Here is a 27579-nt window from a genome sequence, read left to right as displayed (position 1 = left end):
AAACACCACTATGATTACAACAGGATTTTGGTTTGTTTTTGCCAAAACATTTATTGAAAACAGGCAGTGGTGACCCGTCATTCAGGGCAGGTGGGGCAGAACATTTTTAGCACAAAAATAAAATGAATATATATATTTTTTTATGGGGACTTGCCTGTTTTGCGTGCTATTTTGGCATTAATACGTGTCACATACCAGTTTGCAAAAAATGTAAAAAAGAAAATATATATAATTGAGTTAATAAAGCCACATACAAACATGGTTTCTTTTTTGCTTTCTTGAATGAGGCAGCTCCAAAATGCAGGTATTTCAGTGCTTTCTGTGGTAGTGGGGCGAACCAGCAGAAAATAGGAGAATTGTGCCGTGATTGGCTCAGTGTTCTGTCACTCATGGGGACACTACGTCATCGCCAAGTTGAAGTACAAAATTTCAGCCCTTTGGGTCCTGCCATAGAGTTATATTACAAGTGACCTTCCAAGAAAACTCAAGGTCATTGGCCACAGATAAAATGATGTCAAATAACGTTGTACAGTAGCTGTGAATGGACTGATCATGTCAACATCTTACTTTCAAAGTCTTAGCTAGCAGTCATCATAATTGTCACGTTCCTGACCTGTTTTCCGTTGTTTTTGTATTTTGTCTACTAATGTCAGGGCGTGAGTTGGGGTGGGCATTCTATGTTATGTGTTTCTATGTTGGGTTCATGTTAACTAGCCTGATATGGTTCCCACCAACAAAGGATCAAGCAGCGGGGTAACGGGCAGCAGCAACAGCGCAAGAAGGAGGAATGGACATGGGAGGACGTTTTGGACGGCAAGGGTTGCTACACATGGGAAGAGATCCTGGCTGGAAAAGATCGCCTCCCATGGGAACAACTGGAGGCAGTTAGGAGACCAGAGGCAACCGGAGAGAGGAACCGGCGTTATGAAGGTACGCGGCTAGCACGGAAGCCTGTGAGTCAAGCCCAAAAATTTCTTGGGGGGGGGATAAAGGGTAGTGTGGCGAAGGCAGGTAGGAGACCTGCGCCAACTTCCGGATCTTAGATGGAGAGCGAGAGTACGGGCAGACAACGTGTTATGCGGTAGAGCGCACGGTGTCTCCTGTACGTGTGCATAGCCCGGTGCGGGTTATTCCACCTCCCCGCACTGGCAGGGCTAGATTGAGCATTGAGCCAAGTGCCATGAAGCCGGCTCAACATATCTGGCCTCCAGTACGTCTCCTTGGGCCGGTGTACATGGCACCAGCCTTACGCATGGTGTCCCCGGTTCGTCAACACAGCCCAGTGCGGGTTATTCCACCTCCCCGCACTGGTCGGGCTACGGGGAGCATTCAACCAGGTAAGGGTGGGCAGGCTCAGCGCACAAGGGAGCCAGTACGCCTGCATGGTCCGGTATATCCGGCGCCACCTTCCCGCCCCAGCCCAGTACCACCAGTGCCTACACCACGCACCAGGCTTCCTGTGCGTCTCCAGAGCCCTGTTCCTCCTCCACGCACTCGTCCTATGGTGCGTGTCTCCAGCCCAGTACCACCAGTGCCAACACCACGCACCAAGCCTCCTGTGCGTCTCCAGAGCCCTGTTCCTCCTCCACGCACTAGCCCTATTGTGCGTGTCTCCAGCCCGGTACCACCAGTTCACGCACCACGCACCAAGCCTCCTGTGCGTCTCCAGAGTCCTGTGCTTCCTGTTGCTGTTCCCCGTACTAGCCTTAAGGTGCGTGTCCTTAGCCCGGTACCACCAGTTCCGGCACCACGCACCAGGCCTACAGTGCGCCTTAGCCGGCCAGAGTCTGCCGTCTGCCCAGCGGCGCCTGAACTGCCCGTCTGCCCAACGCCGTCTGAGCTGTCCGTCTGCCAAGCGCCGCCTGCGCTGCCCGTCTGTCCTGAGCCTTCAAAGCCGCCCGTCTGTCCTGAGCCTTCAAAGCCGCCCATCTGTCCTGAGCCTTCAAAGCCGCCCGTCTGTCCTGAGCCTTCAAAGCCGCCCGTCTGTCCTGAGCCTTCAGAGCCGTCCGTCAGTCAGGAGCCGCTAGAGCCGTCCGCCAGACAGGAGCCGCTAGAGCCTTCCGCCAGACAGGAGCCGCTAGAGCCTTCCGCCAGACAGGAGCCGCTAGAGCCTTCCGCCAGACAGGAGCAGCCAGAGCCTTCCGCCAGACAGGAGCAGCCAGAGCCTTCCGCCAGACAGGAGCAGCCAGAGCCTTCCGCCAGACAGGAGCAGCCAGAGCCTTCCACCAGACAGGAGCAGCCAGAGCCTTCCGCCAGACAGGAGCAGCCAGAGCCTTCCGCCAGACAGGAGCAGCCAGAGCCTTCAGCCAGTCATGAGCTGCCCTCCAGTCATGAGCTGCCCTCCAGTCATGAGCTGCCTTCCAGTCATGAGCTGCCCTATAGTCCGGAGCTGCATCTAGTCCGGAGCAACCATTCAGTCCAGAGCTGCCTCTCTGTCCTGAGCTACCCCTCTGTCCTGGGCTACCTCTCTGTCCTGGGCTACCTCTCTGTCCTGAGCTACCTCTCTGTCCTGCGTTGTCTCCTCTATTTAGGAGGGGCCTTGGTGAAGGTTCCTGGACCAGGGTCGGGGGCGAGGGTCGCCACTCAAGGGACGCTAAGGAGGGGGCCAAAGACAATGGTGGAGTGGTGTCCTGCGCCGGAGCCGCCACCACAGACAGATGCCCACCCAGACCCTCCCCTTGAGTTTTAGGGGTGCACCCGGAGTTCGCACCTTGAGGGGGGTTTCTGTCACGTTCCTGACCTGTTTTCCGTTGTTTTTGTATTTTGTTTAGTATGGTCAGGGCGTGAGTTGGGATGGGCATTCTATGTTATGTGTTTCTATGTTGGGTTCATGTTAACTAGCCTGATATGGTTCTCAATCAGGGACAGGTGTTTTACGTTTCCTCTGATTGAGAACCATATTTAGGTAGGCTGTTCACACTGTTTGTTTGTGGGTGATTGTTGCTGTGTCTGTGTTTGTTACACCACACGGTACTGTCTCGTCTCGTCTCGTTCGTTCATTCATTCATTCGTTCTTTCCTGTTCGTGCGTTCTTCGTTTTATGTAGTTCTCATGTTCAGGTCTGTTTAACGTCGTTTGTTGTTTTATAGTTTATTCAAGTGTATTTCGTGTCAGTGTTCGTCTGTTCAAATAAATCAACATGTATTCATCACCCGCTGCGCCTTGGTCCACTCTCTCACCAAAAGACGAACGTTACAATAATGAATCAAGTCAACAATCTGAAGAAAAATAATGAAGAGAAATTATAGATAAAACGTATCGGTGCTCATCGGCCATTGGACATAAACATTACACAACAAGTGGGAAATCGCAAATTCAACAATGATTGGTTTGGAAGGAATCGTGACATTGACTTACCACAAGCATTGCAACTTGAAAGTCGGGGATACATTAGATCAGACTGGTAAAGCACGATTTGAACGGTCATGCAACTCGGAGTTGTAATCTTTCTCTTTATTTGATGACAAAATTTGCCCACGAAGAACCTCCGTGCCACCTTCCTGTTCAAGTGAAAACATCACAACAAGGTGAGTCCAAAAATGTCTTATATGCTGCTGCATAAATTATCTAATTAATTATTGGATAAGTATACTGTAGCTAAGAAAGTAACACTACATTTAAGTCATTTACATTTAAGTCATTTAGCAGACGCTCTTATCCAGAGCGACTTACAAATTGGTGCATTCACCTTATGATATCCAGTGGAACAACCACTTTACAATAGTGCATCTAACTCTTTTAAGGGGGGGGGGGGGGGTTAGAAGGATTACTTTAACCTATCCTAGGTATTCCTTAAAGAGGTGGGGTTTCAGGTGTCTCCGGAAGGTGGTGATTGACTCCGCTGACCTGGCGTCATGAGGGAGTTTGTTCCACCATTGGGGTGCCAGAGCAGCGAACAGTTTTGACTGGGCTGAGCGGGAACTGTACTTCCTCAGAGGTAGGGAGGCGAGCAGGGCAGAGGTGGATGAACGCAGTGCCCTTGTTTGGGTGTAGGGCCTGATCAGAGCCTGAAGGTACGGAGGTGCCGTTCCCCTCACAGCTCCGTAGGCAAGCACCATGGTCTTGTAGCGGATGCGAGCTTCAACTGGAAGCCAGTGGAGAGAGCGGAGGAGCGGGGTGACGTGAGAGAACTTGGGAAGGTTGAACACCAGACGGGCTGCGGCGTTCTGGATGAGTTGTAGGGGTTTAATGGCACAGGCAGGGAGCCCAGCCAACAGCGAGTTGCAGTAATCCAGACGGGAGTTGACAAGTGCCTGGATTAGGACCTGCGCCGCTTCCTGTGTGAGGCAGGGTCGTACTCTGTGAATGTTGTAGAGCATGAACCTACAGGAACGGGTCACCGCCTTGATGTTAGTTGAGAACGACAGGGTGTTGTCCAGGATCACGCCAAGGTTCTTAGCGCTCTGGGAGGAGGACACAATGGAGTTGTCAACCGTGATGGCGAGATCATGGAATGGGCAGTCCTTCCCCGGGAGGAAGAGCAGCTCCGTCTTGCCGAGGTTCAGCTTGAGGTGGTGATCCGTCATCCACACTGATATGTCTGCCAGACATGCAGAGATGCGATTCGCCACCTTGTTATCAGAAGGGGGAAAGGAGAAGATTAATTGTGTGTCGTGGCAAAGAGCTTCCTAGGGTTAGAGGCAGATGCTTGGAATTTAGAGTGGTAGAAAGTGGCTTTAGCAGCAGAGACAGAAGAGGAAAATGTAGAGAGGAGGGAGTGAAAGGATGCCAGGTCCGCAGGGAGGCGAGTTTTCCTCCATTTCCGCTCGGCTGCCCGGAGCCCTGTTCTGTGAGCTCGCAATGAGTCGTCGAGCCACGGAGCAGGAGGGGAGGACCGAGCCGGCCTGGAGGATAGGGGACATAGAGAGTCAAAGGATGCAGAAAGCGAGGAGAGGAGGGTTGAGGAGGCAGAATCAGGAGATAGGTTGGAGAAGGTTTGAGCAGAGGGAAGAGATGATAGGATGGAAGAGGAGAGAGTAGCGGGGGAGAGAGAGTGAAGGTTGGGACGGCGCGATACCATCCGAGTAGGGGCAGTGTGGGAAGTGTTGGATGAGAGCGAGAGGGAAAAGGATACAAGGTAGTGGTCGGAGACTAGGAGGGGAGTTGCAATGAGATTAGTGGAAGAACAGCATCTAGTAAAGATGAGGTCAAGCGTATTGCCTGCCTTGTGAGTAGGGGGGAATGTGAGAGGGTGAGGTCAAAAGAGGAGAGGAGTGGAAAGAAGGAGGCAGAGAGGGATTGAGTCAAAGGTAGACGTGGGGAGGTTAAAGTCACCCAGAACTGTGAGAGGTGAGCCATCCTCAGGAAAGGAACTTATCAAGGCGTCAAGCTCATTGATGAACTCTCCAAGGGAACCTGGAGGGCGATAAATGATAAGGATGTTAAGCTTGAAAGGGCTGGTAACTGTGACAGCATGGAATTCAAAGGAGGCGATAGACAGATGGGTCAGGGGAGAAAGAGAGAATGACCACTTGGGAGAGATGAGGATCCCAGTGCCACCACCCCGCTGACCAGAAGCTCTCGGGGTGTGCGAGAACACGTGGGCAGACGAGGAAAGAGCAGTAGGAGTAGCAGTGTTATCTGTGGTAATCCATGTTTCCGTCAGTGCCAAGAAGTCGAGGGACTGGAGGGAAGCATAGGCTGAGATGAACTCTGCCTTGTTGGCCGCAGATCGGCAGTTCCAGAGGCTGCCGGAGACCTGGAACTCCACGTGGGTCGTGCGCGCTGGGACCACCAGGTTAGAGTGGCCGCGGCCACGCGGTGTGAAGCGTTTGTATGGTCTGTGCAGAGAGGAGAGAACAGGGATAGACAAACACATAGTTGACAGGCTACAGAGGAGGCTACGCTAATGCAAAGGATATTGGAATGACAAGTGGACTACACGTCTCGAATGTTCAGAAAGTTAAGCTGACGTTGCAAAAATCTTATTGACTAAAATGATTAAAATTATACAGTACTGCTGACTGGTGAAGTAGGCTAGCTAGCAGTGCTGCGTTGTTGACTTTGTTTGAAAGTGTAGCTGGCTAGGTAACCTCGATAACTGGCTAGGTAACCTTGATAACCTCGATAATTACTCTAAACTACACAATTATCTTAGATACAAAGACAGCAAAGACAACTATGTAGCTAGCTAACACTACACTAATCAAGTCGTTCCGTTGTAATGTATTAGTTTCTACAGTGCTGCTATTCGGTAGAAGTTGGCTAGCTGGCTAGCTAGCAGTGTTGACTAGGTAGGAGAACGGTGGCGCGGCGGACGAAAATAGCTGGCTAGCTAACCTCGATAATTACTCTAAACTACACAATTATCTTAGATACAAAGACAGCAAAGACAACTATGTAGCTAGCTAACACTACACTAATCAAGTCGTTCCGTTGTAATGTAATAGTTTCTACAGTGCTGCTATTCGGTAGAATAGCAACTTCGGTAGAAGTTGGCTAGCTGGCTAGCTAGCAGTGTTGACTACGTTAGAAGGACGAAAATAGCTGGCTAGCTAACCTCGATAAGTGTACCACTAAGTGTATGTTGTGTAGTAAACTGTTAGTAGCCCATTTACCTCACCCTAATAATTTGGTCTATTTCCACCTTTTAAAACTTCTTTGAGCGCATGAACCGCTAGCGGGACACCGACGACAACATCCGGGGAAATTGAAGAGTGCGAAGTTGAAAATACAAAAATAAAAATATTAAACATTCATGAAAATACAAGTGTCATACATAACTTAAAATCTTAACTTCTTGTTAGTCCAAACACGTTGTCAGATGTCAAAAAAAGCCTTTACGGCGAAAGCATACCATGCGATTATCTGAGGACAGCGCCCCACAACAAAATACGTTTTCAACCAGCACAGGCGTCACAAAATCACAAATAGCGATTAATTAAATAATTTACCTTTGAAGATCTTCCTCTGTTTGCAATTCCAAGGGTCCCAGCTACACAATGAATGGTCGTTTTGTTCGATAAAGTCCTTCTTTATATCCCAAAAATGTCAGTTTAGTTGGCGCGCTTGATTCAGTAATCCACTCCTTCAACATGCATACAAACAAATCCAAAAAGTTGCTGGTAAAGTTCATCCAAACAAGTCAAACGATGTTTCTAATTAATCCTACGGTATTCTAATATCTAAATAAATGATAATATTTAAATGTATTTGGCTAAGGTGTATGTAAACTTCCGACTTCAACTGTACATTAAACCACAGGTTTTGTTCTTGAGACTTTGGAATGGGGTGGGGTTTAGGGGTAGGTAGGGTGTATCTGAGGGAACAATGGGTGTAGGCCGGGGTAAGTGGTGTTGAGATAATGGGCATAATGCCAACCCAGAGATACTGCTAGTGGGTCACCTATCTAGGAAAGATAAAGGGTAGGTGGAGTGGGTGTAGTGGTAGGTGGAGTGTATCTGAGGGAATAGTGTCATCCCATGTCTCTGACCCACCTGTCTCTGACCCACCTGTCTCTGACCCACCTGTCTCTGACCCACCTGTCTCTGACCCTCCTGTCTCTGACCCACCTGTCTCTGACCCTCCTGTCTCTGACCCACCTGTCTCTGACCCTCCTGTCTCTGACCCACCTGTCTCTGACCCTCATGTCTCTGACCCTCCTGTCTCTGACCCACCTGTCTCTGACCCACCTGTCTCTGACCCTCCTGCCTCTGACCCACCTGTCTCTGACCCTCATGTCTCTGACCCTCATGCCTCATGTCTCTGAACCTCATGCCTCTGATCCTCATGTCTCATGTCTCTGATCCGCATGTCTCATGTCTCTGATCCTCATGTCTCATGTCTCTGATCCTCATGTCTCATGTCTCTGATCCTCATGTCTCATGTCTCATGTCTCTGATCCTCATGTCTCATGTCTCTGATCCTCATGTCTCTGATCCTCATGTCTCTGACCCTCATGTCTCTGATCCTCATGTCTCTGACCCTCATGTCTCTGATCCTCATGTCTCTGACCCTCATGTCTCTGACCCTCATGCCTCTGATCCTCATGTCTCTAATCCTCATGTCTCTAATCCTCATGTCTCTAATCCTCATGTCTCTAATCCTCATGTCTCTGAACCTCATGTCTCTGAACCTCATGTCTCTGAACCTCATTTCCCATGTCTCTGATCCTCATGTCTCTGATCCTCATGTCGCATGTCTCTGATCCTCATGTTTCATGTCTCTGATCCTCATGTTTCATGTCTCTGATCCTCATGTCTCATGTCTCTGATCCTCATGTTTCATGTCTCTGATCCTCATGTCTCATGTCTCTGATCCTCATGTCTCATGTCTCTGATCCTCATGTCTCTGATCCTCATGTCTCATGTCTCTGATCCTCATGTCTCATGTCTCTGATCCTCATGTCTCATGTCTCTGATCCTCATGTCTCATGTCTCTGACCCTCATGCCTCATGTCTCTGACCCTCATGCCTCTGACCCTCATGCCTCTGACCCTCATGTCTCTGACCCTCATGCCTCTGACCCTCATGTCTCTGACCCTCATGCCTCTGACCCTCATGCCTCTGACCCTCATGCCTCTGACCCTCATGCCTCTGACCCTCATGCCTCTGACCCTCATGCCTCTGATCCTGACCACGTCGAGGGAACCTAACCCTGATCTGGGACATAGCCTTTCTTTGTCTGCGTGTGTGTGTGTGAGTCTGTCAGTATGTGTAAGTGTGTTTGTATGCATTTGAGTGTATGTTACTCAACATTCCAATCAGCCTTGTGGTTCACAGCGGCAGGGAAGAGAATAGAACTGAGATAAGGACAGGTATGCACACCTGCATAATTGCACGTACACACCCACATGTTTCTCTGAAACATCTCTGTTCTAGTAAAAGATCAGTTGAGAGTACCACATCATGTTGTTTGAGACTCTGTGACTACGCTGAAAGCCATAACCAGCATACACACACACACAGCTGTTTCTCGGAAACGTCTCTGTTCAGGTAAAACAGCAGTAGAGGGTGTAGTCACTAGTTTGAAGCACCATTAAAAGACGACTGAATAGTTGGGATCTGAGATCATTGTTTGTCTTCACCTCCAACTAACCAGAGTTTCATTGAGAACTGGAGCTGATGAACACCTTCATAATTGCACGTACACACACACCTGTTTCTCGGAAACTTCTCTGTTCAGGTAAAACAGCAGTAGAGGGTGTAGTCACTAGTTTGAAGCAACATTAAAAGACTGAAGAGTTGGATCTGAGATCATTGTTTGTCTTCTCCTCCAACTAACCAGAGTTACATTGAGAACAGGAGCTGATGAACTACAGAACAGCTTTCTAAGAACATCCAGGAAGAAGAGAAGATGTCAGATGAGAACGGTAAGAACGTTTATTCACAAATTTATTCACAAATCTTTCTAATTTAAAATATGAACACATTTCCAGCAGCAACACCATAAAGATGTATCAGCAATGTTTCTATATTTAACTAGGCAAGTTAAGAACAAATTCTTATTTTCAATGACAGCCTAGGAACAGTGGATTAACTGCCTTGTTCAGGGGAAGAACGACAGATGTTTAGCTTGTCAGCTCGGGGATTCAATCTTGCAACCTTTCGGTTACTAGTCCAACGCTCTAACCACTAGGCTACCAATGGCACTGAAATAATAAGTGGTTCAAGGGAATTTGCAACAACACATAACTTTCACTGTTGAACGGCAAAAAAAAGAAAAGAAGATTAGACAACGTGTTTTTACTGAGTTGAAATGTCTAGACCACATCATGGCATAATTATAAACTGTGTGGTTCGAGCCCTGAATGCTGATTGGCTGAAAACTGTGTTCCACGGGTATGACAACATTTATTTTTACTGTTCTAACTGTGTTGATAACCATTTTATAATGGCAATAAGACACCTCAGGAATGTGTAGTATATGGCCAATATACCACGGCTAAGGGCTGTTCTTAGGCACGACGCAACGCAGTTGTTAGTTTGAGTTTGCGGCAACTGTCTGCTGCTAGGACATTGTAGTTAGAGATTATTTTCATCACAGACAAGCGAGTGCCCCAAGTTACCACGGTAATGGCCCATCCCACGGTAATGGCCGGCACCACTGCGTCAATTTAAGTAACATAAAATAATCCCCATCAAAATTTCCGAGTTCCAGACTGCCTCCAGACTGCCTCTGAAATAGCTCTAGCTCTGCTACCTTCCACTGCAGATGCAGAAGGCCGATATCGGGGGATGTGGTGAATTGAGACACAGCCCACATGCAAAAATAATCATATCTCTAGCTTAAACTGACGGATTTTGATGGGGATATTTTTATTGTGTTACTTAGATTGACGCACGGGTGAATCAATAGACTCTTAAGGATTAATAGCCTACTGATTCTGTGAGCTCCAAGCCTCACACAACCACAGCATGTCGGATAAAGCAATTTCACAAAATAAATACTGTCATTTGTGTCTTAATAATTTCATAAAACAGTGCGCTTAAAGCATCAGCTCAGTGCAAATAGTTGATTTTATTAAAACACATAGGTTGTGTCTTTATATGGGACAAATACAATCAAGAATTCAATTCCCACGAGTGTAGAGCGTTAAGGTCAGCGGCATCATGAACTCTACCAAGTATCAGGTCATGTTAGCCAAAAACCTGGTTGCCTCTGCCAAGAGGCTGAAATTAGTGTAAGGGGTGAACAATAGTTATTATGTAATGTGATTCACAAAAAAACATTTGGAAAAGTTCCATTAAATAAGTAAAACTATACAGGATTTCAATCTGAGCCTGAATATATTACAGACATTTTCCATGCGCACAAAAAAAATGTATTTCTCTCAGTTTGTGCACAAATTTGTTAACATTCTTGTTAGTGAGCATTTCACCTTTGCCAAGACAATCCATCCACCTGACAGGTGTGGCATATCAAGAAGCTGATTAAACAGCATGCTCATTACAAAGGAGCACCTTGTGCTGGGGACAATAAAAGGCCACTCTATAATGTGCAGTTTTGTCACACAACACAACGTCACAGATGTCTCAAGTGGAGGGAGTGTGCAATTGGCATGCTGACTGCAGGAATGTCCACCAGAGCTGTTGCCAGAGAATTAAATGTTAATTTCTCTACAATAAGCCCTCTCTGTTGTTCTAGAGAATTTGACAGTACGTCCAATCGGCCTCTCAACCACAGACCACGTGTATGGCATTGTGTGGGAAAGTGGTTTGCTGATGTCCATTGTTGTGACATTCATCCGCCACCATCACCTCATATGACCTCATAACTGACAATTGTTGTTGTCTTTACCTTCCTGCCCTTTGTGCTTCCTTCCCTTTGTGCTTCCTTCCTGCCCTTTTATTTTTATTCACCAAATGACCCTGCAACAATTCAATAAAACCCAACCTTTAAAAACTTCTTGATGCACCCATCCCGTTAGCGGGATCATTTTCGTCAACCACCGCTGAATTGCAGAGTGCCAAATTCAAATTAAATCACTAAAAATATTCAATTTTCATGAAATCACAAGTGCAATATAGTAAAACACAGCTTAGCTTGTTGTTAATCCACCTGGCGTGTCAGATTTCAATAAAGCTTTTCGGCGAAAGCTATCCAAGCATTTATGTAAGCACATCTCTCTCAGGATACAAAATATTACAAACAGCTAGCAGCCAACTAGATTGGTCACAAAAGTCAGAAAAGCAATAAATTAAATCGCTTACCTTTGATAATCTTCGGATGTTTGCACTCACGAGACTCCCAGTTACACAATAAATGTTCTTTTTGATCCATAAAAATTATTTTTATATCCAAAATCGGTCACGACATTGCAGACAAATTTCAAATAGTATCCGTAATGATCGAGGAAACATGTCAAATGTTTTTTATAATCAATCCTCAGGTTGTTTTTACAATATATAATCGATAATATATCAACCAGGAATGTCGCTTCTTCAGAGAGAGAGAGAGAGAAAATGGATGCTCCATTCTGTTGCGCATACAAAACGCTGCTGGAACCCAGCCATACAATGACGCGATGTGATCTTTCTCGCTCATTTTTCAAAATAAAAGCCTAAAACTATGTCTAAAGACTGTTCACACCATGGGGAAGCCATAGGAAAAGGAATCTGGTTGATATCCCTTTAAATGGAGCGATGGCAGGCTATGTAACATGGAGCTTTCAAAATAGAAGCCACTTCCTGGTTTGATTTTCCTCAGGTTTTTGCCTGCAATATCAGTTATGTTATACTCACAGACAATATTTTGACAGTTTTGGAAACTTTAGAGTGTTTTCTATCCTAATCTGACAATTATTTGCATATTCTAGATTCTGGGCCTGAGAAATAGGCAGTTAAATTTGGGTACGTTTTTCATCCAACAGTCAAAATATTGCCCCCTACACTCAAGAGCTTTTAAGGTGGCAGCTTGGAGTCCAGCAGCTGCCTCTCTCTGATCTCTCTTGCGCCCAGAGAACACCATATAATCTTATTTTAAAGGGAAGGGCAGAGCTGTGCTCAATCACCATGTTAACCTGCAAGCAGTGAGACAAACATAATGGATCACCTATCACATTCATCACAGAGTGGTGTAACAGTATAGCTTCCATCCCTCTCCTCGCCCCACCTGGGCTCGAACCAGGGACCCTCTGCACACATCGACAACATTCACCCTCGAAGCACCGTTACCCATCACTCCACAAAAGCCGCAGCCTTTGCAGAGCAAGGGGAACAACTACTTCAAGGTCTCCGAGCAGGTGACGTCACCAATTGAAACGCTATTAGCGCGCACCCCTCTAACTTGGGGGGCGGCCCGTCAGGTAGTCCAGGACCCAGTTGCACAGGGCGGGGTTCAGACCCAGGCCAGAGTTTAATGATAAGCTTGGAGGGTACTATGGTGTTGAAGGATGAGCTATAGTCAATGAACAGCATTCTTACATACAGTGGCAATAAAAAGTATGTGAACCCTTTTGTCTGTTGTTGTGACTTAGATGAAGATCAGATCTAATTTTATGACCAATTAATGCAGAAATCAAGGTAATTCCAAAGGGTTCACATACCTTTTCTTGCCACTGTATGTAAGAATGCTGTTCATTGACTATAGCTCATCCTTCAACACCATAGTACCCTCCAGCACCCGATGTCAAAATCAACCACATGAGCCACTGCCTGTTCACCCCGCTATCATCCAGAAGGTGAGGTCAGTACAGGTGCATCAAAGCAGGGACCGAGAGGCTAAAAAACTGCTTCTATCTCAAGGCCATCAGACTGTTAAATGGCCATCCCTTGCCGGCTACCACTCGGTTACTCAACCCTGCACCTTAGAGGCTGCTGCACTATATACATAGACATGGAATCACTGGCCACTTTAATAATGGAACACTAGTCACTTTAATCATGTTTACCTACTGCTTTACTCATTTCATGTGTATATACTGTATTCTACTGTATTTTAGTCAATGCCACTCCGACATTGCTCGTCCTTGTTACGTTTACTTCCTTTCCCTGTAGTCAACGTCGCCGGTTTACTAAATACTGATCCTTGCAACCATCATTACACACACCTGCTCCCCATCATTACACACACCTGCTCCCCATCATTACACACACCTGCTCCCCATCATTAAACACACCTTCTCCCCATCATTAAACACACCTGCTCCCCATCATTAAACACACCTGCTCTCCATCATTAAACACACCTGCTCCACATCATTACACACATCTGCTCCCCATCATTACACACCTGCTCCCCATCATTACACACCTGCTCCCCATCATTAAACACACCTGCTCCCCATCATTACACACCTGCTCCCCATCATTAAACACACCTGCTCCCCATCATTACACACACCTGCTCCCCATCATTACACACCTGCTCTCCATCATTAAACACACCTGCTCTCCATCATTAAACAAAGCCACTCCCCATCATTAAACCCACCTGCTCCCCATCAATACACACCTGTTCCCCATCATTAAACACACCTGCTCCCCATCATTAAATACACCTGCTCCCCATCATTACACACCTGCACCCAATCATTACACATCTGCTCCCCATCATTAAACACATCTGCTCCCCATCACTACACACATCTACTCCCCATCATTACACACACCTGCTCCCCATCATTAAACACACCTGATCCACATCACTAAACACACCTGCTCCCCATCATTAAACACACCTACTCCCCATCATTAAACACACCTGCTCCCCATCATTAAACATCTGCTTCCCATCATTAAACACACCTGCTTCCCATCATTAAACACACATGCTCCCCATCATTACACACCTGCTCCCCATCATTAAACACACCTGCTCCCCATCATTAAACACACCTGCTCCCCATCATTAAACACACCTGCTCCCCATCATTAAACACACCTGCTCCCCATCATTAAACACACCTGCTCCCCATCATTAAACACACCTGCTCCCCATCATTATACCAACCTGCTCCACATCACTAAACACACCTGCTCCCCATCATTAAACACACCTCCTCCCCCATCATTAAACACACCTGCTCCCCATCATTAAATACACCTGCTTCCCATCATTAAACACACCTGCTCCCATCATTAAACACACCTGCTCCCCATCATTAAACCCACCTGCTCCACATCACTAAACACACCTGCTCCCCCATCATTAAACCCACCTACTCCCCATCATTAAACACACATGCTTCCCATCATTAAACACACCTGCTCCCCATTATTAAACCCACCTGCTCCCCATCATTAAACACACCTGCTTCCTATCATTACACACCTGCTTCCCATCATTAAACACACCTGCTTCCTATCATTACACACCTGCTTCCCATCATTACACACCTGCTCCCCATCATTATACACACCTGCTCCCCATCATTACACACACCTGCTCCCCATCATTACACACACCTGCTCCCCATCATTACACACCTGCTCCCCATCATTAAACACACCTGCTCCCCATCATTACACACCTGGACTTCATCATCACCTTGATTACCTTCCCTTTATTTATCCCTCAGTAGCCTCAGTCATCAGGCAATATTGGTTTGTTTTCATGTTCAGTACGCGACTCCTGTTTTGTTTATCTGCCTTGTATGATTTGTGGCGTACAGCAGGTCAGCCACATGGGGGAGACTCGTCGAGGCCTGGTAACAGATGGAGTATACATCACGAGATGATGGCTCCATCTGCTGGACGTGCCAGGTCTCCATGGGCTCTCCGCCCAGGACTAATTGAGGCTGATTGGGAGCTGGTGAGTAATCAAGGGCGGATTTCTCACCAGCTGTGCGAGGCCCATAAATCTGCCAGAAGGGCAGCACACAGGGAGAGGAATAGGGGAAGTGAGGTGACTTCCATGTGGTTGGATACGGTTACCCGAGGGAGTTGAGTTTGTGTGCAGGAAGACCCGGAGCCCAGGAGAAGGTATCCTGGAGAGGGTCTCATGGGGGAGACCTGTTCTTTTCTTTTTGATTTATTTTTTAATAAACACCCTTGAAACCGAGCTAATCGTACTCTGTCCGTGTCTGATCTATGTAAACGTCTTGACCAAACCACCTGGTCTGCTACAGATTATTAAACTCTCTTTCTGCACCTGCTTCCTGACTCACTGCGAATACGTCACAGTCCTAATATTCATACATTTCTTACTTCCATTATTTTGTTAGATACAACTGAATAGTTAGATACTACTGCACTGTTGGAGCTAAGAACAATAGCATTTCACTACACCCGCAATAACATCTGATAAATATGTGCATGTGACCAATAACATTTGATTTGATTTGACATTATTAGTAAATGATAATGATTCTAATTTTATGAATTTAGTAACTGATAATGATGAAACTGTTTACATTTTGTTTTTCCACAGGTTTAGTGCAGCCAACTGATCTGAGGATAGTTCTGGTGGGGAAGACTGGATCAGGGAATAGTTCAACAGGAAACACCATCCTGGGGGAAACGGTGTTTAATTCTAAGTCAAGTCCAAATCCAGTGACTAAACAGTGTGAGAAACAAAGTGTAGTGGTGGATGGGAGGAAGATTGATGTCATCGACACTCCTGGGATCGATGACATATCATTGACAGAAACACATTTGATTGACAAAATATGTGAACCGTTCCAGAGACCAGATAAAGTAGAAATAGAGAGATGCATCAAGATGTCAGTCCCAGGACCCCATGTGTTCCTGCTGGTGATCAGACTGGATAGATACACAGAGGAGCAAAGAAAAGCAGTGAAGTACATCCAGGAGAACTTGGGAAAAGGGGCCTCAGACTTCACTATGGTATTATTCACTGGTGTAGATCAGCTGGATAACACAACAGTAGAGGAGTTTCTGAAGGAGAGTGAGAGTCTTCACACACTGGTCAACAGCTGTGGAGGCAGATATCATGTCTTTAACAATAAAGAGCAGAGAGACCGTACCCAGGTCAGAGAGCTGCTGAGGATGATAGACAATATGGTGAAGTTCAACGGACACTACACCAATGAGATGTATGTGAAGGCTCAGGAAGAGATCAGGAACAGACAGTTGTTGGAGTTGGGTAAACAAGCAGCAAAAGGAGCTATAGCAGTTGGCTGCACAACTACAGTAGTAGGACTAGGTCTTATCGCAGCCCCAATAAAAGTTGCAGTTGTAGGGAAAGTGATAGCAGGAGGAGCAGCAACAGCTATAGCAGGAGGGATAACTCAACTTGTAACCAAGAAGAAAATCAATACATAACTGCAGGGTTAGTGTCTGTAAATAAGGCCTGAAGGACCAAAATGATTATTGTCTGATTTAATATTTCTTTGATATGGTTTAACCTTGACCCTCATGTGGTTATGTCACTGCATTCTGCATTTAACCAAATGACTAAATCATTCATTAAAGTTATTAAGTTAATTGTAAGAGTTTTACTTTGCGTAGAAGAGACAGTACGTTTGTACAACATGGCTTCCATACCTGATGTGTTGAAGCTGTAATCATGGTTGTAATCTAGTTTAATGTGCTGCTCACTAATCACATGTATTTATAGTCTTTTGTTATGTACTTTTAACATGCTGTTAGGTAGTGATGGGCACTGATATGGAACATCTATATCGACGCCAGTTGTATTGTTTCTAACCTACCCAACCAGTTGTATTACAATATGAAGCTTGTTGATGGCCATCGGCAGACAGTTTAGTATGCTAAGTTGAGAGCCTGTGAGAAGGTGTTGTGCCTGTAGGAACAGTCATGTTTGCTATTTTACATACAGTAAGGTTAACAGCAAGGATAAGGCCATATCAAGATATGCCTTGCTCATATTGATATTAAATGATATCATATTGAATTATCGATATTGATGCCCATCTTTACTGTCTTTCATTACATAATATTATATTTATTTAAAAACTTTGTAATACTTTTTGATTATTTACAAAATAGAGAAATGTAAGATGTTGTTGATCAATTGAAACTGCCCTTGATGATGACCTGATGATAAAACATGCCCAGGTTAAAGGGGAAGTGTGTTGACCTGTATTTAATGATAAAACATGTCCAGGTTAAAGGGGAAGTGTTTTGACCTGTATTTAATGATAAAACATGCCCAGGTTAAAGGGGAAGTGTGTTGACCTGTATTTAATGATAAAACATGCCCAGGTTAAAGGGGAAATGTGTTGACTTGTATTTAATGATAAAACATGCCCAGGTTAAAAGGGAAGTGTGTTGACCTGTATTTAATGATAAAACATGCCCAGGTTAAAGGGGAAGTGTATTGACCTGTATATAATGATAAAACATGCCCATGTTAAAGGGGAAGTGTGTTGACCTGTATTTAATGATAAAACATGTCCAGGTTAAAGGGGAAGTGTTTTGACCTGTATTTAATGATAAAACATGCCCAGGTTAAAGGGGAAGTGTGCTGACCTGTATTTAATGATAAAACATGCCCAGGTTAAAGGGACAATCTGCAGTTGCTACATCCATTTTAAGACTTATAAATTAATTAAACGTACCCATTTGTTCTTGAAGAATTTAACTTACAAATGTCTCATGAGCTTAGTTCAACTGTCATACCCCATCAAATAACCAGAAATAGCAGCTTGTTTTAATCTTTGTGATCAAAGTAAATGTAAACACACACTAGCCCTTAAAACATCAACACTATAATGTTGATATCATGGATGGTCAGTCCTTGTATCCAGAGCTCTGTCTATGAATGGGATAGTGGTTACATTTCTCCAGCTCCATCCCTCAGGTTTTACCGAAACAGACTTTATTGTTTTAACTGCTGATTGCCGCTTTAAGTTGTATCGATTATTACATTTTTGTTTGTTTCATGCCTCTGCTTCATATGATGTTTCATGATTTGCCAACTTTTTGGATGTTTAAAGGAGATTTAATCATTGTTAGAGTATAATTTACCCAGATTTCAACAATATATAATAAAGTGAAATCAAGAAAATGATAATTTCATATTTTGTTCAAAAAACACTATGCATACAGGCCAGGTGGTTTACTTAATTTTTCTATCTACCTCTCTCTATCTACCTCTCTCTCTCTACATCTACCTCTCTCGCTCTCTCTACATCTACCTCTCTCTCTCTCTACATCTACCTACCTCTCTCTCTCTCTACATCTACCTCTCTCTCTCTCTCTCTACATCTACCTCTACCTCTCTCTACCTCTACCTCTCTCTACCTCTACCTCTCTCTACCTCTACCTCTCTCTACATCTACCTCTCTCTACATCTACCTCTCTCTACATCTACCTCTCTCTACATCTACCTCTCTCTACATCTACCTCTCTCTCTCTACATCTACCTCTCTCTCTCTCTACATCTACCTCTCTCTCTCTCTACATCTACCTCTCTCTCTCTCTACATCTACCTCTCTCTCTCTCTACATCTACCTCTCTCTCTCTACATCTACATCTACCTCTACCTCTACATCTACCTCTACCTCTACATCTACCTCTCTCTACATCTACCTCTCTCTACATCTACCTCTACCTCTACCTACCTCTCTCTCTCTCTCTCTCTCTCTCTCTCTCTCTCTCTCTCTCTCTCTCTCTCTCTCTCTCTCTCTCTCTCTCTCTCTCATTGGGGTTGTCGTGGTAATGTATTTCCTATGCACACCTTTCCTACGCACTTCTCAGTAGTTGGTATTCAGACGTTCCTTAATAACGTGCATAACGAGTTTCAGGTGTGGTTCACTTGGACTCACTGAATAGATTTAATTCACTTTTACTTGCTACGCATCCCGGATCCGGGAGCACCCCCCACAGTAAAAAAAGCTGACTAGCATAGCCTAGCATAGCGTCACAAGTAAATACTAGCATCTAAATATCATTAAATCACAAGTCCAAGACACCAGATGAAAGATACAGATCTTGTGAATCCAGCCATCATTTCTGATTTTTAAAATGTTTTACAGGGAAGACACAATATGTAAATCTATTAGCTAACCACGTTAGCAAAAGACACCACTTTTTTTACTCCACCAGTTTTTTACTCCATCAGTAGCTATCACTAATTCGACTAAATAAAGATATATATAGCCACTAACCAAGAAACAACTTCATAAGATGACAGTCTGATAACATATTTATGGTATAGCATATGTTTTTTTAGAAAAATGTGCATTTTTCAGGTAAAAATCATAGTTTACCATTGCAGCCACTATCACAAAACTCACCAAAGCGACTAGAATAACTACAGAGAGCAACGTGTATTACCTAATTACTCATCATAAAACTTTTCTTAAAAATACACAGCATACAGCAATTGAAAGACACAGATCTTGTGAATCCAGACAATATTTCAGATTTTCTAAGTGTTTTACAGCGAAAACACAATATATCGTTATATTAGCATACCACATGAGCTAACATCACCCCAGCATTGATTCAAGGCAAAAAGAGCAATAACGTTATCACCACCAAAATATATTAATTTTTTCACTAACCTTCTCAGAATTCTTCAGATGACAGTCCTGTAACATCATATTACACAATGCATATAGAGTTTGTTCGAAAATGTGCATATTTAGCATCACAAATCGTGGTTATGCAATGTAATCTGTCAAAACATGGCATGCATTTTGGCCGGCGCCATCTTGGAAAGGCACGTAAGTTTACGATTATCTATCGATTAGATTGACTAAAAAAATACAGGTTGGACAGCTAATGAAAGATGCATTAGTTATTAATGCAACCGCTGAGTTAGATTTTTAAAATTAACTTTTCTAGACATACAGTGTGCGTTACAGCCAGACTAGTGCCGCAACAATGGCCGACAAATGCGTTTACATTTTTCCACATAAATACGGAATAAAATCATAAATAGCTCTTACTTTTGGACGAGCTTCCATCAGTATCTTGGGCTTGGTGTCCTTTGTCCAAAAGAATCGTTGCTTTGTTGTAAAACGACCTCTTCAACTTCGGAACTAGCAGCTAACAATTGCTACGTGGCACACACATGTCCAAATCCTCAAACGCAATACTACGAAAATTCCGAAAATAGCAATATACTCGCATAAACTGATATAAATCGGTTTAAAATAACTTCGTTATGATGTTTCTAACACCTATATCGAATTAAATCACAGACGGATATATCTTAGCCCGATAACGAGAGCTTTTGAGCATGCCATTCTGATGTCCTCTCTTGCGTCTTGACGAGTGTCCAAAAGAACGAACATGTCACTCCATGGCCTTTTATAAACTCTGAGAAATACGTAGAGAGTCCATTCCACTTCTCATTGGTTACTGACATCCAGGGGAAGGCGGGTGCAGTTCATTTCGATCCATAGGGCACACACAGAGTTTTAAACTGAACTGAGGACAGAGACTATTTTTCTGACCTTCGCATGTCCTGTCATGATTTTCGCTGTAGAAAGAGTTCTGGTTCACCCACAGACATAATTCAAACGGTTTTAGAAACTAGAGATTGTTTTCTATCCAATAGTAATAATAATATGCATATTGTACGAGCAAGAATTGAGTACGAGGCAGTTTAATTTGGAAATGTAAAAAAATAAATAGTGCTAACAGCTCCCCCTATTGACAAAAGGTTTTAAACTGCTGAAAACCCTCCCACTTGCTGGCCAACAGATTTTGTCATGGAGTTTCATTTAATAGCGTTTTCAATACATTTATCTTAAGCCATCCCTTTAAATACAGTGTACCTTTAATAAAAAATGTGTCAACAGTCTCAATAGAATACATAGAGAGAATGTGTTCAGAATACAGGGATCAATGAAAGAAATATATGCATATTGTCTCAGTTTCAGCAACAATTGGCTGAAAAAAATACTCTAATCCTGTAGATTATTTAGGTACATTTTTGGATAAGAAAGTATATACACTACCGGTCCAAAGTTTTAGAACGTCTACTCATTCAAGGGTTTTTCTATATTTTTACTATTTTCTACATTGTAGAATAATAGTCAAAACATCAAAACTATGAAATAACACATATGGAATTATGTAGTAACCAAAAAAAGTGTTTAACAAATCAAAATATATTTTACAGATTAGATTCTTCAAATAGCCAGCCTTTGCCTAGATGACAGCTTTACACACTCTTGGCATTCTCTCAACCAGTTTCACCTGGAATGCTTTTCCAACAGTCTTGAAGCAGTGCCCACATATGCTGAGCACTTGTTGTCTGCTTTTCCTTCACACTGCAGTCCAAATCATCCCAAACCATCTCAATTTGGTTGAGGTCGGTGATTGTGGAGGCCAGGTCATCTGATGCAGCACTCCATCATTCTCCTTCTTGGTCAAATAGCCCTGGAGGTGTGTTGGGTCATTGTCCTGTTGAAAAACAAATGATAGTCCCACTAAGCATAAACCAGATGGGATGGCGTATCGCTGTAGAATGCTGTTGAAGCCATGCTGGTTAAGTGTGCCTTGAATTCTAAATAAATCACTGACAGTGTCACCAGCAAAGCACCCCCACACCATTGCACCTCCTCCTCCGTGCTTCACGGTGGGAACCACACATGCAGAAATCCACCATTCACATAATCTACATCTCAAAAAGACACAGCGGTTGGAACCAAAATACTCAAATTTTGACTCATCAGACCAAAGGACTGATTTCCACCGGTCTAATGTCCATTGCTCGTGTTTCTTGACCCAAGCAAGTCTCTTCTTGTTATTGGTGTCCTTTAGTAGGGGTTTCTTTGCAGCAATTCGACCATGAAGGCCTGATCCACGCAGTCTCCTCTGAACAGTTGATGTGTCTGTTACTTGAACTCTGTGAAGCATTTATTTGGGCTGCAATTTCTGAGGCTGGTGACTCTACTGAACTTATCCTCTGCAGCAGAGGTAACTCTGGGTCTTCCATTCCTGTAGTGGTCTTCATGAGAGACAGTTTCATCACAGCACTTGATGGTTTTTGTGACTGCACATGAAGTAACTTTCAAAGTTCTTGAAATGTTCCGTGTTGACTGACCTTCATGTCTTAAAGTAATGATGGATTGTCATTTCTCGTTGATGGATTGTCATTTCTCGTTGCTTATTTGAGCTGTTCTTTCCATAATATGGACTTTTACCAAATAGGTCTATCTTCTGTGTACCACCCATACCGTGTCACAACACAACTGATTGGTTAAAATGCATTAAAAAGCAAATAAATGTCACTAATTAACTTTTAACAAGGCATACCTGTTAATTGAAATGCATTCCATGCAAGTGCATCCTCATGAAGCTGGTTGAGAGAATGCCAAGAATGTGCAAAGCTGTCATCAAGGCAAAGGGTGGCTACTTTGTTTAACACTTTTCTGGTTACTACATGATTGTCGTTTCATAGTTTTGATGTCTTCACTAGTATTCTACAATGTAGAAAATAGTAAAGAATTACTAGGTGTGTTCAAACTTTTGACTGGTACTGTAAATGATGTATGACTTTTGACTTTAGGATTTCCAAAAGCCTGTTATCAGTAGAGATGAAGCTTGTTGAGTTATAAGAGTTGACTGGTGCCCCCTGCTGTATGTTGATGGGATTACATGATCTTTGAACCAGTCCCCAACCTTCCTTTAATTCAACTATTTTGCTTTATCACCAGTGTTATTTCAGGATTATTTCCACCATATTGTTGATTTATTTGAACTATTATCATCTTCAAATCAAATTCAAGTCTTCAAAAGCCAAATGTGTTTTACCCGATCACGTAGTTCTTGTCCTCAAACCTATTGTGTTTATATTAATGTATATGAAATGTCATTTACTATCTACATGATTTTAAGGCAAATAAAACTTTGATTGAAATCATTATGAGTTATTTTCTCATGATATTAAAGGCATTCGCAAGGTGTAATCTTGGATTTGAATGATAAAAAAAAGCTCTTACTCTGCCACGTTTTTGTTGAACAGCTGAGGAATGGGTCTGGAGATATCTGTCACATAAACATAAACAGGGCTATGGGTTTAAGGACTAACCATGACATGACAATTATAGTTTTAACCATGTTATGCTATTTTTAAACAAACAAGCTATAGTGTTTGTTCACAATTATTATTTTAACTAAGCTCATGAGGGAAAATTTAGACCAGAATTGTGCGTGTGTAAATTGAACTCCATTCCCTTGTTATGCACGTTTCTCTCTATGCACAATCTGTCACAATCGTTGCTTAAATAACTGGACCAAGGTGCAGCGTGAGTAGAGTTCCACATTTTATTTCTCGTGAAACTTAAAAAAAAAAAAAAAAAGATATAACGATCTTGCAAAACGTAGCACACAAAGGCACTCACAAAACAATATCCCACATCGCAGCTGGGAAATAGAACACACTAAGTATGATCCCCAATTAGAGGTAACGATTATCAGCTGCCTCTAATTGGGAACCACACACATACACCAACATAGAAATAAACTAACCTGAAATCCCCCTATTCACGCCCTGACCTCTTACACCATAGAAAACCCTGAGTGCTCTCTATGGTCAGAACGTGACACATTCTGACCTTAAACTTGAGTATGGGTTAGGGTTAGTGTGTATATAAATTGATAAGAACTATTGATAAGACCTAGCAAGAAGTAAGAGAATGTATGCACTCACTGCTGTAAATCATTCTGGATAAGAGTGTCTGCTAAAAGGATAAGAGTGTATCTCCCGGGTGGCGCAGTGGTCTAGGGCACTGCATCGCAGTGCTAGCTGCACCACCAGAGTCTCTGGGTTCGCGCCCAGGCTGGGCTGGGTTTGAGCCCAGGCTCTGTCGCAGCCGGCCGCAACCGGGAGATCCGTGGGGCGATGTACAATTGGCGTAGCGTCGTCCGGGTTAGGGAGGGTTTGGCCGGTAGGGAGGGTTTGGCCGGTAGGGATATCCTTGTCTCAGTATGTAAAAAAAATGTAATAAAAATGTATGCACTCTACTGTAAGTCGCTCTGGATAAGAGCGTCTGCTCTTGGCCGGTAGGGATATCCTTGTCTCAGTATGTAAAAATGTAATAAAATGTATGCACTCTACTGTAAGTCGCTCTGGATAAGAGCGTCTGCTAAATGACTAAAATGAAATGCTAAATGACTAAAATGTAAAAAAATATATAAATATATGTAAAATGTCAGCTAGTGAGTAGGTTCTAATCTGTTTGGAGAAGGGGATTGTAAATACAAACAGATTGTTTTAGATAATTTTTTGTTCCGTTTGCTGGAGACAAATGTGAAACCAGTGGAAGAAAACTGAAAACTCAAGTCTACCAACAAGTGCCCCTTTTCCACTGTAAAGTATGGAATGCTGTGACCTTATGGAATGTTTTGACCTTATGGAATGCTGTGACCTTATGGAATGCTGTGACCTTATGGAATGCTGTGACCTTATGGAATGTTGTGACCTTATGGAATGCTGTGACCTTATGGAATGTTGTGACCTTATGGAATGTTGTGACCTTATGGAATGCTGTGACCTTATGAAATGTTGTGACCTTAATGTCCAATGGGACATTAACAACTGTAATATATTACATTTCCCCGAGTCGTGGCTTAACGATGACATTAAGAACAGACAGAACAGCATCCTCTGGTAAGACACGGGGCGTGGGCCTATGTATTTATTGTGGAAGGACCACCAGAGGGCAGGCTTGGATCATGGATAGTAGCCCAACCAGGCATGTGAGTCAATGTGACCAGAGGCAATTAAGCTGACGGTACTAATGACTTACTCTCTTTTCCCTACAAGAGGGAGGAGGGAACCAGCGAAAAGGAGAGAAGAAGAAGATAAACTATATCTGGAGGATGGCCACCAAGAGACGGGAGCTATCCACGAAATCCCTCAGTAGAGAACTGTGTTCAATCAAAAAAAACTACTCCTGACTCGTTTATTCCACATTTCCGCTTTAGAGTGACACCAAATTACACATTATGTAAAAAACAGCTATGGCACGATATCTAAGGAAGTCTCAAGTTTTTGCCCGCCTGAGGTAGAGTATCTCATGATTAGCTGTAGACCACAATATCTACTTAGAGAGTTTTCGTCTGTACTTTTCGTAGCTGTTTATATACCACCACAGACCGATGCTGGCACTAAAAAAGCACTCAGTGAAATGTATACCGCCATAAGCAAACAGGAAAATGCTCATCCAGAGGCGGTGCTCCTAGTGGTCGGGGGACTTTAATGCAGGGAAACTTAAATCAGTTTTACCTAATTTCTATCAGCATGTTAAATGTGCAACCAGAGGGGAAGAAACTCTGGACCACCTTCCCTCCACACACAGAGACGCATACAAAGCTCTCCCTCGCCCTCCATTTGTCAAAGCTCACCATAATTCTATCCTCCTGATTCCTGCATACAAGCCAAAATTTAAGCAGGAAGCACCAGTGACTCGGTCTATAAAAAAGTGGTCAGATGAAGCAGATGCTAAACTACAGGACTGTTTTGCTAGCACAGACTGGAATATGTTCCGGGATTCTTCTGATGGCATTGAGGAGTACACCACATCCGTCACAAGTGCATCGAGAACGTTGTCCCCACAGTGACAGAGTGATCATGCTCTCCGCAGCCGATGTGAGTAAGACCTTTAATAAACAGGTCTACATTCACAAGGCCGCAGGGCCAGACGGATTACCAAGACGTATACTGCCAGCATGCGCTGACCAACTGGCAAGTGTCTTCACTGACATATTCAACCTCTCCCTGTCTGAGTCCGTAACACCAACATGTTTCAAGCAGACCACCATAGTCCCTGTGCCCAAGAACACTAAGGTAACCTGCCTAAATGACTACCGACCTGTAGCACTCATGTCTGTAGCCATGAAGTGCTTTGAAAGGCTGATCATGGCTCACATCAACACCATTATCCCAGAAACCCTAGACCCACTCCAATCCACAGATCTCTATTGCACTCCACACTGCCCTTTCCCACCTGGACAAAAGGAACACCTATGTGAGAATGCTATTCATTGACTACAACTCAGCTTTCACACCATAGTGCCCTCTAAGCTCATCACTAAGCTAAGGAACCTGGGCCTAAACACCTCCCTCTGCAACTGGATCCTGGACTTCCTGACGGCCTGCCGCCAGGTGGTAAGGGTAGGCAACAACACATCCGCCACGCTGGTCCTCAAAACGGGGGCCCTCAGTCCCCTCCTGTACTCCCTGTTCACTCATGACTGCACGACCAGGCATGACACCAACACCATCATTGAGTTTGCTGATGACACAACAGCGGTAGGCCTGATCACCGACAACGAGGAGACAGCCCATAGGGAGGAGTTCAGAGACCTGACCGTGTGGTGCAAGGACAACAACCTCTCCCTCAACGTGATCAAGACAAAGGAGATGATTGTGGACTACAGGAAAAGGAGGACCGAGCACGCCCCCATTCTCATCGACAGGCTGTAGTGGAGCAGGTTGAGAGCTTCAAGTTCCTTGGCATCCACATCACCAGCAAGCTAACATGGTCCAAGCACACCAAGACAGTCATGAAGAGGGCACGACAGAACCTATTCCCCCTCAAGAGACTGAAGAGATTTGGCATGGGCCCTCAGATCCTCAAAGGGTTTTACAGCCGCACCATCGAGAGCATCCTGACGGGTTGCATCACTGCCTGGTATGGCAACTGCTCAGCCTCCGACCGCAAGGCACTACAGAGGGTAGTGCGTATGGCCCAGTACATCACAAGGGCCAAGCTTCCTGCCATCCAGGACCTCTATACCAGGCGGTGTCAAATGAAGGCCCTAAAAATGATGTGATCTTATGGAATGCTTTGACCTTATGGAATGTTGTGACCTTATGGAATGCTGTGACTTTATGGAATGCTGTGACCTTATGGAATGCTGTGACCTTATGGAATGCTGTGACCTTATGGAATGCTGTGACCTTATGGAATGTTGTGACCTTATATGGAATGCTGTGACCTTATGGAATGCTGTGACCTTATGGAATGCTGTGACCTTATGGAATGTTATTGTTTTGATGGCTACATTCTAATATTGTGTTGTTTTGATGGCTACATTCTAATACCGTGTTGTTTTGATGGCTACATTCTAATACCGTGTTGTTTTGATGGCTACATTCTAATATTGTGTTGTTTTGATGGTTACATTCTAATATTGTGTTGTTTTGATGGCTACATTCTAATATTGTGTTGTTTTGATGGCTACATTCTAATATTGTGTTGTTTTAATGGCTACATTCTAATATTGTGTTGTTTTGATGGCTACATTC

At 44.0% G+C, this 27579-nt stretch overlaps 1 pseudogene; it reads left to right on the top strand.

Moving 5' to 3' along the window:
* The first annotated feature begins 8393 nt into the window (after window positions 1-8393).
* On the top strand, window positions 8394-25226 carry LOC120037242 (annotated as a pseudogene).
* Window positions 25227-27579: the final 2353 nt, after the last annotated feature.

Source organism: Salvelinus namaycush, unplaced genomic scaffold (assembly GCF_016432855.1).
Source record: "Salvelinus namaycush isolate Seneca unplaced genomic scaffold, SaNama_1.0 Scaffold165, whole genome shotgun sequence".
Taxonomy (NCBI): Eukaryota; Metazoa; Chordata; class Actinopteri; order Salmoniformes; family Salmonidae; genus Salvelinus; species Salvelinus namaycush.
Note: the sequence above shows the minus strand (reverse complement) of the source record. Positions and strands in the feature narration are given on the sequence as shown.